The sequence below is a fragment of the Myotis lucifugus genome, unplaced genomic scaffold (genome assembly GCF_000147115.1).
Source record: "Myotis lucifugus unplaced genomic scaffold, Myoluc2.0 scaffold_49, whole genome shotgun sequence".
Lineage (NCBI taxonomy): Eukaryota > Metazoa > Chordata > Mammalia > Chiroptera > Vespertilionidae > Myotis > Myotis lucifugus.
The window spans coordinates 2334313-2347804 of NW_005871097.1; positions in this window are offsets into that span (position 1 = coordinate 2334313).

Sequence of the window (13492 nt, forward strand, 5' to 3'; positions counted from 1 at the left end):
AAATGGCCTTCCCTACCTACCCCTTGATTTTGGGCTTGGCTTTGAAACTTCCTTTGTACAAACAAATGGGGGAAGAAGCAACATAAGTCCGGTTTTGAGCCAAGGCCTTAAGAGGCATCATGTGTTTCTATATTCTCTCATGCTTTTTAAAATTTTTTTTTCTTTATTGATTAAGGTATTACATATGTGTTCTTATCCTCTCATTGCCCCCGCTCCCCACTCATGCCCTCACCCCTCTGGTATATGTGTCCATTGGTTAGGCTTATATGCTCGCATACAAGTCCTTTGGTTGATCTCTCCCTCTTACCCCCACATTCCCCTACCTTCCCTCTGAGGTTTGACAGTCTGATTGATGATTCTCTGTCTTTGGATCTGTTTTTGTTCATCAGTTTATGTTGTTCATTCTATTCCACAAATGAGTGAGATCATGTGATATTTATCTTTCTCTGACTGGCTTATTTCGCTTAGCATAATGCTCTCCAGTTCCATCCATGCTGTTGCAAATGGTAAGAATTCCTTCTTTTTTTTTATAGCAGCGCAGTATTTCATTGTGTAGATGTACCACGGTTTTCTAATCCACTCGTCTGCTGATGGGCACTTAGGCTGTTTCCAAACCTTAGCTATGGTAAATTATGCTGCTATGAACATAGGGGTGCATATATCCTTTCTGATTGGTCTCTCATGCTTTTGCAAGTGTTATGAGAAGAGCTTCCCCTTGGTAGTTACTGCTCATTCAGTGTAGGCCCAAGAATTAGCCCATGGGGAAGAGACTAGACCCCAGCCCACTGCAAGGAACCAATACCAGCTATATCTACAGTGACAAGGAAGGCCTCCTAGCTGAACTTAAGTGAGTTCCCCGGAGATCCAGGTGACCTACCAGTGTGTGAGAAATAAATGCATTGTGAACACTGACATTTTTGTGCTTGCTTTTATGCAGCAATAGCTGACTAATACAGGGACTGTCACTGAATACCAAGGGGTTTATCTTTTCCAGATATTTCGATGAAGAATATCAGGAGAACATCTACAAGTCCCAGACTGGCATGTGCAAGTTCTGAGGAATGGTGGAATAACCCAGTGTGTCTGAATGACCTTTAGAGATAGCTGGGACAGAGCCAAAACAGGCCAGTGACTGACATTCAAATCAGCCCATCTTCTCCAGGTAGGCTTCCCTACTCTCATCCTCTACTCTCATCATTTAGTTGCCTATGTTCTCCTTTAGCTCTAATCATATGCCACCATGCTTGTAGTAATCTAGTTCTAAATCTTTCCATATAAATGGCCCCACCTCAATGTATTTTTATTAACTACATTCTATATTTTGTCTATGTGGATATAATGAGGTCTTTGGTCAAGCATCTTGTTTAGATCTACAAGAATTATGTTTAATGTTTTTGAGATTAAATCACTTCCGGACCACCTTCATGATGGATGACCATTTATATGTACAAATAGGGATTAGGGTCCAGGGGTGAAGGCTTAAGCATATGCAGGCTGAGACTGTGATTCATAAAGAACTCTAGGATTCTGAAAGAAGAGAAGTCTTGGAAGGAGCTGTAGAGGAGAGGCTGAAGGAGGCAGAGGGTCAGGCTGGAATTAAAGTAGAATGGTGGTCAAAGAAGGGTACTAAGAGAAAAGCCAATGTAAGGCAGCATTAAGAACCAGGCACTGGAAGGGGAGAGATAGGAGGTTGTTAGGGAAGGATGCAGAGTGAGTGCTGAGGAGTTTCACAATAAGACAGGGTGAAGGGCAGATGGTGGAGGAGAAGGAGGCAGGTGAAGTCAATGGACCATAATTGTCCCACATAAAATCATCTTGTTTTTCCATGAGCAGAGATGTCTGTGTACCACACTGTAGGAAATTTTATTCTAAATTAATGATGGTCTTCCAAATCTTTCTGCTTGCATATCCCCTAAATATTTTTTAAATTATATTCTCCTCAAAGTTTTAAGTTGATGTTTAAAATCCTTCAAAAGTCTGAATATTGGAATGCCAAAGATGTAACAGCCACTATATCGTAAATATCAATATTTAAAAATAAACTCTCATATTGTACCTACTGGAATAAAATATCATTATGATATGATAGCCACCATCATCCATTTTAAAAGTACAAAACAGTCAGAAATTTTATATTATTCCCTTTTCTTCTTGAAATTATATTTCCATTTTACTCCCCCCATAGAATTTTATCCTGATGTAATGTATTTTTATGCTTGACAATCTTTTCTTGATAAACTCTATCATACATCTTAGCAATAAAACATGTATACAAATTTGTTTAAAATTTTCTATAACCATAATAATTATTAAATATAAGAAATAACATTTAATTGGAAAATCATCTCTTAATGAGATGGATAGAGTATGGGAGGTAGTGATCCCTCCATTAAAATAAACTTGGCTAACCCTGGTATCTTGAATTGTTCCCTCCTTTAGCATCTGGGTTTCTCCCTGAGGGCAATGTGCCTTGGTAAGGTTAAAGACCTTGGGTACTTGTATTTCTGTGTTCCATGTATACTAAGACAATGATGATGATAGCTGTCATCATGGTAAATTGAAGATACTCTTTGCCTATTTCCTGGGTATTGCAGAAGCCTCCAGATCCTTGTGTGACTCTGGTTCAGGGGAGGGAACTCAATAATGCCAACAATTGGACTTCCTATAAGCTTTTAAAAATGGGTATTTAGAGCCTGATTTACATTGATTCAAAAACACCAGGAAATGGGGCATTTCTGGTAGAGTTGAATTCCTGACATTAAGATTCATGCCTGCTATGTGGTCATCTGCATCTCATTGTCCATGTGTAAAATGGCATTGAAATCTGCCCTGTGCATCCTCCTGCATTATTGTGAGGCTCATATGAAATCTAATGATGCTTGTAACATCATTTTGTAAACTGTCAAGAATTCTTATTTTTATTTGTAAACTGTTTGTTTTGAAATGAATATAGATTCACAGGAAGTTGCAAAGACATGTACACAGGAATGTCCTGTGCATCCTACATTCCACCTCCATCAATGCTGACATCTTGCTTAACTACAGTACAAGATCCAAACCAGAGTGTATTCAGATATCACCAATTATACTTGTACTCATTTGTGTGTTTAGCTTCATGAATTTTTTATCACACTTATAGCTTTGTGTAATTACTACCACAGTCATGATATAGAACTCGTCATCACCAGGCTTTCTCATGTTACCCCCTTTTTAAAAAAAGGTATGTTTTTATAGATTTCAGAGTGAGGAAGGAAGAGGGAGAGATAGAAACATCAATGATGAGAGAGAATCCTGGATCAGCTGCCTCCTGCATGTTCCTCACTGGAGATCAAGTCCAAAACCTGGGCATGTATGCCCTGACCTATAAATGAAGCAGGGCTTCCTGGTTCATAGGTCAATATTCAACCAATGAGCCCACTGGCTAGGCTCCTGTTACCTCTTTATAACCACACACCCCTCCCTCACAATTCCTAACCCCTGGCAACAACTCTGCTCTTCATCTCTATAGTTTTATTTCAAGACTATTATATACATCAAATCACAGTATGTAGTCTTTTGAGATAGACTTTTTCACTTAGCATAATTCCCTTGAGGTCCATCTAAGTTGTTGCCTGTATCAATAGTTTATTCGTCTTTATTGCTGAGTAGTAGTTCATAGTATGGATTCACCAATTTGTTTAACCATTGAAATACACGTGGGTTATCTCCCACTTGTGACTATTATAAATAGAGCTTCTATGAATATTTGTGTACAAGTTTTTGAGTAAATGTTAAGTTTCTATTTCTTTTAGATATGTATAATTCTGGTTTGTATGGTAAATGCATACTTAGGTTTATGAGAAACTGCCAAACCGTTTTTCAGACTGGCCGTGCCGTTTTATATTTCCACCAGTAATGTGTAAGTGATCAATTTTCTCTGTATCCTCACCAGCATTTAGTGTTTTTACTGTATTTTTAAACATTATGATAAGTGTGCAGTGATAACTCATTGTGGTTTTAATTTGCATTTCTCTAATGGATAATGATGTTGAACATCCTAATATGTGCATACTTGTCATTTGTAAATTATCTTTGCTGAAATGTCTGGTCATGACTTTTACCCATTTTTGAATTGGCTTGTTTGTTTTTTTAATGTAGAATTTAGAAGTTTTTAAAATATATTCTACATATAATTCTTTTGTTGGATATATGGTTTGAAAATATTTTCTCCTAGTGTGTAGTTTCTCTTTTCATCCTCTTAACAGAGTCTTTCACAGAGAAAAAGTTTTAATTTTATGAGGCCCAATGTATACATTTTTTGTTTTGTTTTATGGATTGTGCTTTTGTTGTCAAGTCTGCAAATTTTTTTTTCTTTCTTTCTTTCTTTATTAAGGTATTACATATGTGTCCTTATGGCCTCATTTCCCCCAACCCCTCCCACACTCATGCCCTCACCCCCGTTGTCTGTTTTGTCTAGGCCTAGATCCCAAAAACTTTTCTCTTAATTTTTTTTCTAAAAACTTTATAGCTTTACATTTTACATTTAAGTTCATGGACCACTTTGAGTTAATTTTTGTCTATGGTGTGAAACTTGGGTTGAGGTTCATTTTTTTTCTGCCAATGGATGTCTGATTTCTCCAGTACCATGTGTTGAAAAGTCTATCTTTCCTCCATTGAACTGCTTTGGCACCTTTTGTCAAAAATTAGTTGGGCACATTTGTTGGGCTCTATTTCTGGGTTGCCTGTTCTGTTCCAGTGATCTATGTATCTATCCCTCTGCCAAGTACTACATTGTCTTGATTACCATAGCTGTATAGTAAGTCTCAATACCAGGTAAAGTGATTCTTCAATTTCTTTTCTTTTTAAAAATTTATTGTATTTATTCTAGGTCCTTTGCATTTTCATATAGATTTTACAATAGACTTATCTATGTCTACAACAAACCTTGCTAGGACTTTGATAATAATTGCACTGGGCCTATAAACTTCAATTTGGGGAGTGTTGACATCTTTTCAATGTTTAGAATTATAATCTATGAACATGGTAGGTCTCTCCATTTATTTAGGTCTTCTCTGTTTTTTTCTTCAGCATTTTGTAATTTTCAGGATACAAGTCCTGAACATGTTTTTCTAAGATTATTCCTAAATATTTCATTATCTTTGTAGTGAGTGTAAATGGTATTGTTTTTATTTTTGGTGCCATATGTTTAATGTTAGTATTTATAAATGATGTGATCATTTTTGTATGTTTCTCTTGTACCTGAAATTTTGTTGCATTTAATTATTAGTTCTAGGAGGTCTTTTTTTGTTTTTTGTTTGTTTTGTTTTTGTTTTTTTGTAGATTCCTTGGAATTCTCTAGACAATCATGTCATTTGTAATTAGGGACTGGATTTCTAACTTTCATTTTGAGCTGTATAAACCTTATTTCCTTTTCTTGCCTTATTGTTCTTGCTAGGACTCCTGGTATTGTGTTGAATAAGAATGGTCAGAGTGAACATCCTTTTCTTCTCCCTAATCTTAGAGGGAAAGTATTCAGTCTTTCACCATTTAGTATGATGTTAGCTGTAGGTGTTTTGTAGATGTTCTTTATAAAGTAAAGAACCTTAACCTCTATTTATAGTTTTTCTGAGCTTTTTAAAATAATGAATGGATATTTTAAATAACTTAAAAATATTAGTTAGTTTCTTTTAGTATTTTTTAAATGATAATTAACATCTTGGTTCTGAATGGAGTCCTGATAATATGAGGACACATCATTGTCCTTGTCAGCTCTGTCCCTCTTGGATGGGCTGGAAAGACACAGATAAGGGTAGGGCTTCTTACTGGGCAATACTGAGGAAAAATGGAGGGGAAAGTACTTGGGGCCCTTACAAAAGGGGTCTGTTACCGAGTTATTCAACAGATGGCACTGAGAGGGTTATTAGTTTCTGATTGTTGCTGTAACAAATCACCACAAACTTAGTGGCTTAAAACAACACAAATTTATTCTCTTATAACTCTAGAGGTCAGAAGTCTGAAATCAAGGTGTTGTTAGGGTTGTGCTCTTTCTGGAAGCCCTAGGGGAGAATCTGTTTCCTTGCCTTTTCCATCTTCTAGAGTTTGCCTGCATTCCTTGGCTAGTGGCCTCTTTCTCCACCTTCAAAGCACATCACTCTACCCTCTGGTTTCATTACCACATCTCATTTTTTCTCTTTGACTTTACTCCCTCTGTCTTATACGGACCCTTGTGATGACATTGGGCCCACCAGATAATCTAAGACAAGATCCTTAATTTAATCACATCTGCAAAGCCTCTTTTGCCATACAAGGTAACTTAGTCACAGGTTCTAGGGAATAGAATACAGACATCTTTTGACAGAGGGGACATTATTCAGTCTTGCATCAGAGGATGACCATGCACATGATGATGAGGTAATCTAAAGATCAGGGCTATGGAGTTAGACACACTGGGGTTTAAATTCCCACTCCAGCTGAAGCTATGTGACTTCCAGTGAATTTCTTAATTTGGCTAAATCTTTGTTTTTCTGAAAAACTGTAACCTTTACTGTGATAGAGATGACAGCTGCCTAGCAAAAATTTATACAACCCTTTTATAATATGCAGTTGTGACTGGGAAGCAATGTTCTAGGCAGAGACTACATTTCACAGTACCATTTACTGTGAGGCCCATATGACTAGTTTCCACCAATGGAATGTGAATAGAAGTGATGTGTCACTTCCCAGCTGAGATTCCTATGAAGAAGGGGAGTATTCTCCATGCTCTCCTCTCCCATCTGCTGGCTCTATGTTGACTCCTAGATGACCTTGAAAGCCTAGTGATGACAATGGTAAAGCTTCCATTAGCCAGGGTTCCTCAATAATAGCATGGGCCAGAGTTCCTCCTCTTTTCACTGCCAAAATGGACACATGTGTGGAATTATAATGTGAGCCAGAAATAAATTTCTATTGTTTTAAGCTACTGAAAATTTAGGTTTATTCATTACAGCAGCTAGCATTATCTTAAGCAAATACATCTACCATTCAGGCTATTATTATCCCCCGGGACTATATAATGAAACCATGTGTGTAAAGTCCATGTTAAGGGACTAAGGGAGTCACAGATTGAAAAGTCACAAACTTTTCTGCCTAAAGCAGTGGTTCTCAAACTTGAGCATGCATCAGAATCTTGAAGGGCTTGTTAAATCACAAAAGCAAGGCCCCACTGGAGAGTTTCTGATTTGGGGGTGGGCTTCCTGGCACCCCTATACTCTTCTTGGGCTTATCTCTCTTGCCTGTGTTTTCTGCTTGGCCGTGACCTCCATGAGGGCAGGTATTGGGTCTAACTTGTTGGCAACTCCATTCCAGAACTAGCATAGTACCTGGCAATCTTTAGCTTCAAGGGTTGAGTTAGAACCAATATACTTCAAAGGGTTTGGCAATTTTCTCATTCCTGAATCCTTGCCTGGGGCTTTTTGTTCCTTCATGATCCTGTTAAGGCAGGAGAAGTTGCAGCCGTAAAAGTCTGTGCTGTGGTGTGCCAAGTAGATTTTAACTTTTATTTTTGCTGGTATCTCTTTGGAAGAGCTCCTGGGATTGATTAAATAGTTTGCATCCTGGAACATATATCCATTCTCCTATCATGAAAAATTTATTTTGCCTTTTCATTCTGGGGGTTTAATCCATGAGTGAATATATTCATTTGATCATGCTGGAGGATTTCATTTCAGAGATCTGCTGCCCATTCGAGAAAGTGCATAGACTATATTTCCTCTCAGTGGGCTTCCCCGAAGTCAGCAATCACTTCTCTAGGGCTACCACACAAGGAGGCTGAGGGGGTAGCCTCCTCCACGGGAGGGGAGGCCATGGTGGGGGCAGTCCAGGCCTCAGAAGCAGCTATTTAAAAGCAAATGTTATCTGGAAAAGAGCAAGAGGAGTTTGAAAGAGACAATTTCTGTGTACTTGGCAATTTTGCCTGTGGTGGACTCAATTCCCTCTCTGTGAAGTAAGAAGTTTGTCATTAGCAATTCCAAAGAGTCATCCTGATTCCAGCAGCCAAGGGCAGGAGTGCTGTCAGAATTGCTGGGCCACGGGTTTTAGTTCAGGCTGGTGGCCATAGCTAGGATCCAGAGGAGGCTGGCTGCATTTGGGTCAGTCTGCTCAGCACACAAGTCCTCCCAGAATTGTGACAAGACAGGGCAGCCTTTCCCAGCTTAAGTCACCGTTAGCGACCTGAGCTATATTTGATTTCAATTTCCTGGCTTAATTTATACTTCACTATAAACAAACTCTTGTAAAAGCTGAGAACCAGCAAGGATAAAAAAGCTGTTGTTCCTTTATAGTCTCTTTCTTCTGATTGGTAGTGAAGTGAGGTTTTCAATAAAAGAGACTTCAAGTTTTGCCCTCAGGGGGTCTGGAAGGTGGATATTGGGGAGGAGGTGATGGGCAATTCAGCTTCATGCTTGGCATTGTGTTGGAGGTCTTCACTTGCACTGAGGCCAGGGAGGGGGAAGTTGTGCTCAGTCCCCCTGGAGACTTAGAGTTTTAACTGTAATTCACAGCATGGTGCAATGTGAGAAAATGTAAACTTGGCTATGTGGCCAGCCTAGACCTCTCAAACTCAAGTTAATTGCTGCCTAAATATCCTCGATCAGCCAATGTTTCAGAATCAAGCTACTCGCTAAAGTTTTTAATTTTATGTTGGGCATTTGGGGAGATGTGGTGTTTTATGTGGAATTTTTGGGAGCTCTGTTTTCCCCATTTCAAATAATTGCTAATGTAGCATATCTAGTAGCTGGTATGGTTTTTTTTATCTATTAACCTTATCTAAACTTCTAAGAGGAGCCTGATTCTGGATCCCATCTCCACTTCTCTGAGTTTTGTTTTTATTTGCTCATTTTCTTTCCAAACTTTCACAATTGGTTTCCCTGCTCTGGATTTTCAGTACTGGGCTTGCCAATGGTTTGGTTCATTTGTAGGTTCACTTCTTTGTGTTACCATCTATTTTTTTTATCTTTTTAAAAAATTCTTTATTGTTTAAAGCATTACAAATAATATTACATATGTCTCCTTTCCCTCCCATTGACCTCTCCCTGGCCACCCTTACCCCTCAGCACATGCCCTCACCCTCCTAGTGTCTGTGTGCATTGGTTGTGCTCATATGCATGCATACAAGTCCATTGGTTGATCATTTACCCCCACCCCTCTGCCTTCCCTCTGAAGTTTGACAGTCTGTTCAATGCTTCTCTGTCTGTGGATCTATTTTTGTTCAGTTTATGTTGTTCATTCTATTCCACAAATGAGTGAGATCATGTGATATTTATCTTTCTCCAACTGGCTTAGTTCCCTTAGCAAAATGCTTTCCATGGCCATCCATGCTGTTGCGAATGGTAAGAGTTCTTTCTTTTTTACATTAGCATAGTATTCCTTTGTGTAGATGTACCATGGTTTTTTAATCCACTCATCTGCCGATGGGAACTTAGGCTGTTTCCAAATCTTAGCTATTGTAAATTGTGCTGCTATGAACATAGGGGTGCGTATATCCTTTCTGATTGGTGTTTCTGATTTCTTGGGATATATTCTTAGAAGTTGGATTACTGGGTCAAATGGAAGTTCCATTTTTAATTTTTTATTATTTATTGACTATTGTTTTATTTTCTTTTTTTTATTAGTTAAGGTATTACAAATGTGTCCTCATCCCCCCCCCTTAACCCCCAATCTCCCCCCCCCCCGCCCGCACACTCATGCTCCCATCCCCCTGTTGTCCATGTCCATTGGTTTGGCTTATATACCATTTTTAATTTTTTGAGGAAACTCCATACTGTTTTCCACAGTGGCTGCACCAGTCTGCATTATTACCAGCAGTGCAGAAAGGTTCCTTTCTCTCCACATCCTCACCAGCACTTGTCATTTATTGATTTGTTGATGATAGCCATTCTGACAGGTGTGATATGGTACCTCATTATCATTTTGATTTTCAGCTCTCAGATGATTAGTGACTTTAAGCATGTTTTCATATGTCTCTTGGCCTTCTGCATGTCCACTTTGGAAAAGTGTCTTTTTAGGTCCTTTGCCCACTTTTTGATTGGATTTTTTATCTTCCTTTTGTTAAGTTGTATGAGTTCCGTATACACTTTGGAGATTAGACCCTTATTGAATATAACGTTGGAAAATATGTTCTCCCAACCAGTGGGCTTTCTTGTTGTTTTGTTGATGGTTTCTTTTGCTGTGCAGAAACTTTTTATTTTGGTGTAGTCCCATTTGTTTATTTTCTCCTTAGTTTACATTGCCCTAGGAGCTGTATCGATAAAGATACTGTTATGACATATGCCTGATATTTTGCTGCCTATGGATTCTTCTAAGAGTTTTGTGGTTTCCTTCTTACATTTAAGTCCTTTATACACTTTGAGTTTATTTTTGTGTATGGTGTAAGTTGGTGGCCTAGTGTCACTTTTTTTTGCATGTATCTGTCCAATTTTCCCAACACCATTTATTGAAGAGACTGTCTTGATTCCATTGTATGCTCTTGCCTCCTTTGTCAAATATTAATTGAGCATAATGGTTTGGGTCAATTTCTGGGTTCTCTGTTCTGTTCCATTGGTCTATATGTCTGTTCTTGTGCCAGTACCAGCCAGTATTAAGAACAGTGACTTTGTAATATAGCTTAATATCTGGTATTGTGATCCCTCTAACTTTGTTCTTCTTTCTCAGGATTGCTGCGGCTATTCGGGGTCTTTTTTTAATTCCATATGAATTTTTGGAGAGTTTGTTCTAGGTCTGTAACATATGCCATTGGTATTTAATGGGGATTGCATTGAATCTATAGGTTGCTTTGGGTAGGATGGACATTTTAATGATGTTGATTCTACCAATCCATGAACACAGTATATTCTTCCATTTGTTTATGTCTTCCTCTGTCTCATTTTTCAATGTCCTATAGTTTTCTGAGTACAGGTCTTTTACCTCCTTAGTTAAATTTATCCTAGGTATCTTAATTTTTTTGTTGAAATGGTAAACGGATTTTTTTTTTAGTTTCTCTTTCTGTGAGTTCATTATTGGTGTATAAAAAAGCCATAGATTTCTAGGTGTTAATTTTGTATCCTGCTACATTGCTGAATTCATTTATTAAATCTGGCCACTGATGTCTTGGAATTGTAGAGGATATGCATCTGAAAAGCTTATAATGAATTGTTTTTATTTTAATTTCAAGTTCTTTCTTCCAAACATCTTCCTATATAATATAAGGCTAATATGCAAATTGACTGAATCTCAGAATGACTGGTTGCTATGATGCTCACTGACCACCAGGGGGCAGATGCTCAAAGCAGAAGCCAGGCTCACAGCTGGCTAGTGCAGCAGCAGTGGTGGGAGCCTCTCCAGCCTCTATGGCAGAGCTAAGGATGTCCTTGGGGAGCAGGCCTAAGCTGTCAGTGAGACATCCCCCAAAGGCTCCCAGACTGTGAAAGAGCGCAGGCCGGGCTGAAGGACCACCCCCTCAGTGCATAAATTTTGTGCACCGGACCTCTAGTAGTAAAATAAGAGGTTACTGAATAAGCATACATGATTTTTAATATATACGTATAAATGAATTCTGTGTTTATGATTGCCATGAGGCTACCTTTAAACTTTCTTTTTTAGTTTCTAGTTAAATGTAGTTTATGCATGGTTTCTAGTGATTTGTCACCTTTAAAAAATTCAAGTATGAACTGAGATTTTTTTTCAGTTTTATTGTGGTATAACTGACAAATAAAATTGTAAGATATTTACATTTGCATCATGATACATGTATGCATTGTGAAATAATTTCTCTATTTTATTAATATTACCTTATATATTTATCTTTTTAATTTTTTTGAGAACATTTAAGTTCTACTGTCTTAGTGAATTTCAGTTATACAATAAATACAGTGTTGTCAACTATGGTTACCATGTTCTACATTGGCTCCTCAGACCTTATTCATCTTACAGCTGAAAGTTTGTGCCCTCTTACCATCCTCACCCTATTTCCCCCACCACCAACCCTGGCAACTACTTTTCTACTCTGTTTCTATGAGTTTGACTTTTTAAAAATATTCTACATATAAGATACCATGGAGTATCTGACTTCCTTTGTCTGACTTATTTCACTTAGCATAAGGCCCTCAAGGTCCAACTTTGTTGTCACAAATGGGATGATTTCCTGCCTTCTCATGGCTGAATAATATCCCAGTGTGTGTGTGTGTGTGTGTGTGTGTGTGTATTACATATTACTATATATTATAATACACTACATCATTGTTATATGATTATGCAGATCACTTTACTTAGCACCTCTGATGTGCCAAGGACAGTACTAGGTGTTATGAGGTTTCAGAGATTGTTTTATTTTTATTTTGGGTGGCAAAATTATGTTCAGAGGCAAATTCTGTCTTTTTCAGCCATTTACTTAGCATGCATTCACTGTGTAAATTGGGAATTATAATAACTTCATTAGCATACAGGATAAGATCGCTTAATAAACCAAGAAAGAAATAACCTACTACAAACAAATGACAGATAAGCCACACTATTTTTGCAGGCAAGGGAAGATGAAAGGAATAAAGTCCAAACTTAGCTGCAATGGACCTTTATATACCAATAGGCACTGGGGAAACATGACTTTAAGCCAACTAGGACTGACTTCCACCTGCCAGCTGCAAAATCCAGTCCCTTGTTGCTGGAGACCGTTGCTAGGGAAACAAGGCACTGGTGTTGGTGGGCAGGCTGGTTGATCTGAGGGTTATCACTCCAGGCACCAGTGCACAGTGTGTACCGCTGCTTATGAGGCAGAACCTGTGTCCCTTCTCTTCCTGAGACCACTGGGTATGGACTGGAAATATACTTCACCATAAGATTTCAAAAGGCCCTAAGTGGCATTTTAAGGACTTCAAGCTAAATGCCACAGGCAAGAAGAAAACAGAATGGGTTCTGGTAGCAGTGGTGTGACTATTTTCCCAAGTTCAATACATTTTTCAACTTGTTGGAAACACAGCAACTTGTAAACATTACTTAGTTGTCCAGTCTCTTTATTTTTTTTTTTAATCCTCACCTCAGGATATGTTTTTGTTGATTTTTTTAGAGAGAGAGGAAGGAAGAGGTAATGCAAGAGAGAAACATCAATGTGAGAGAGAAACATCGATTGGTTGCCTCCTGTATGTACCCTGACAGGATCAAACCCACAAGCTGGATGTGTGCCCTGACTGGAACGATGCTAAACCAACTGAACAATGGCCAGGGCAGTTGTCCTATTTTCATTTCTTTAGCCATGCAAGTCATTTAGAAAAATGACTTTTGGAAGGAGAAATCCAAAATTCAATATGAAACCTGGTAGATCACCTGACCTCTGACCATCAATTTAAACATATCCTATCACCATAAAAACCATTATAAAGACTGCATGCTACATAGCTATTTCTCTTTCTAGGAAGAAGGCTTAGAAACACCATATTCTTTTTATTTAGTCACAATAACTTATACACAATGGATAAACCAGTACAATAAATTCATTTTTCCCCCTGAA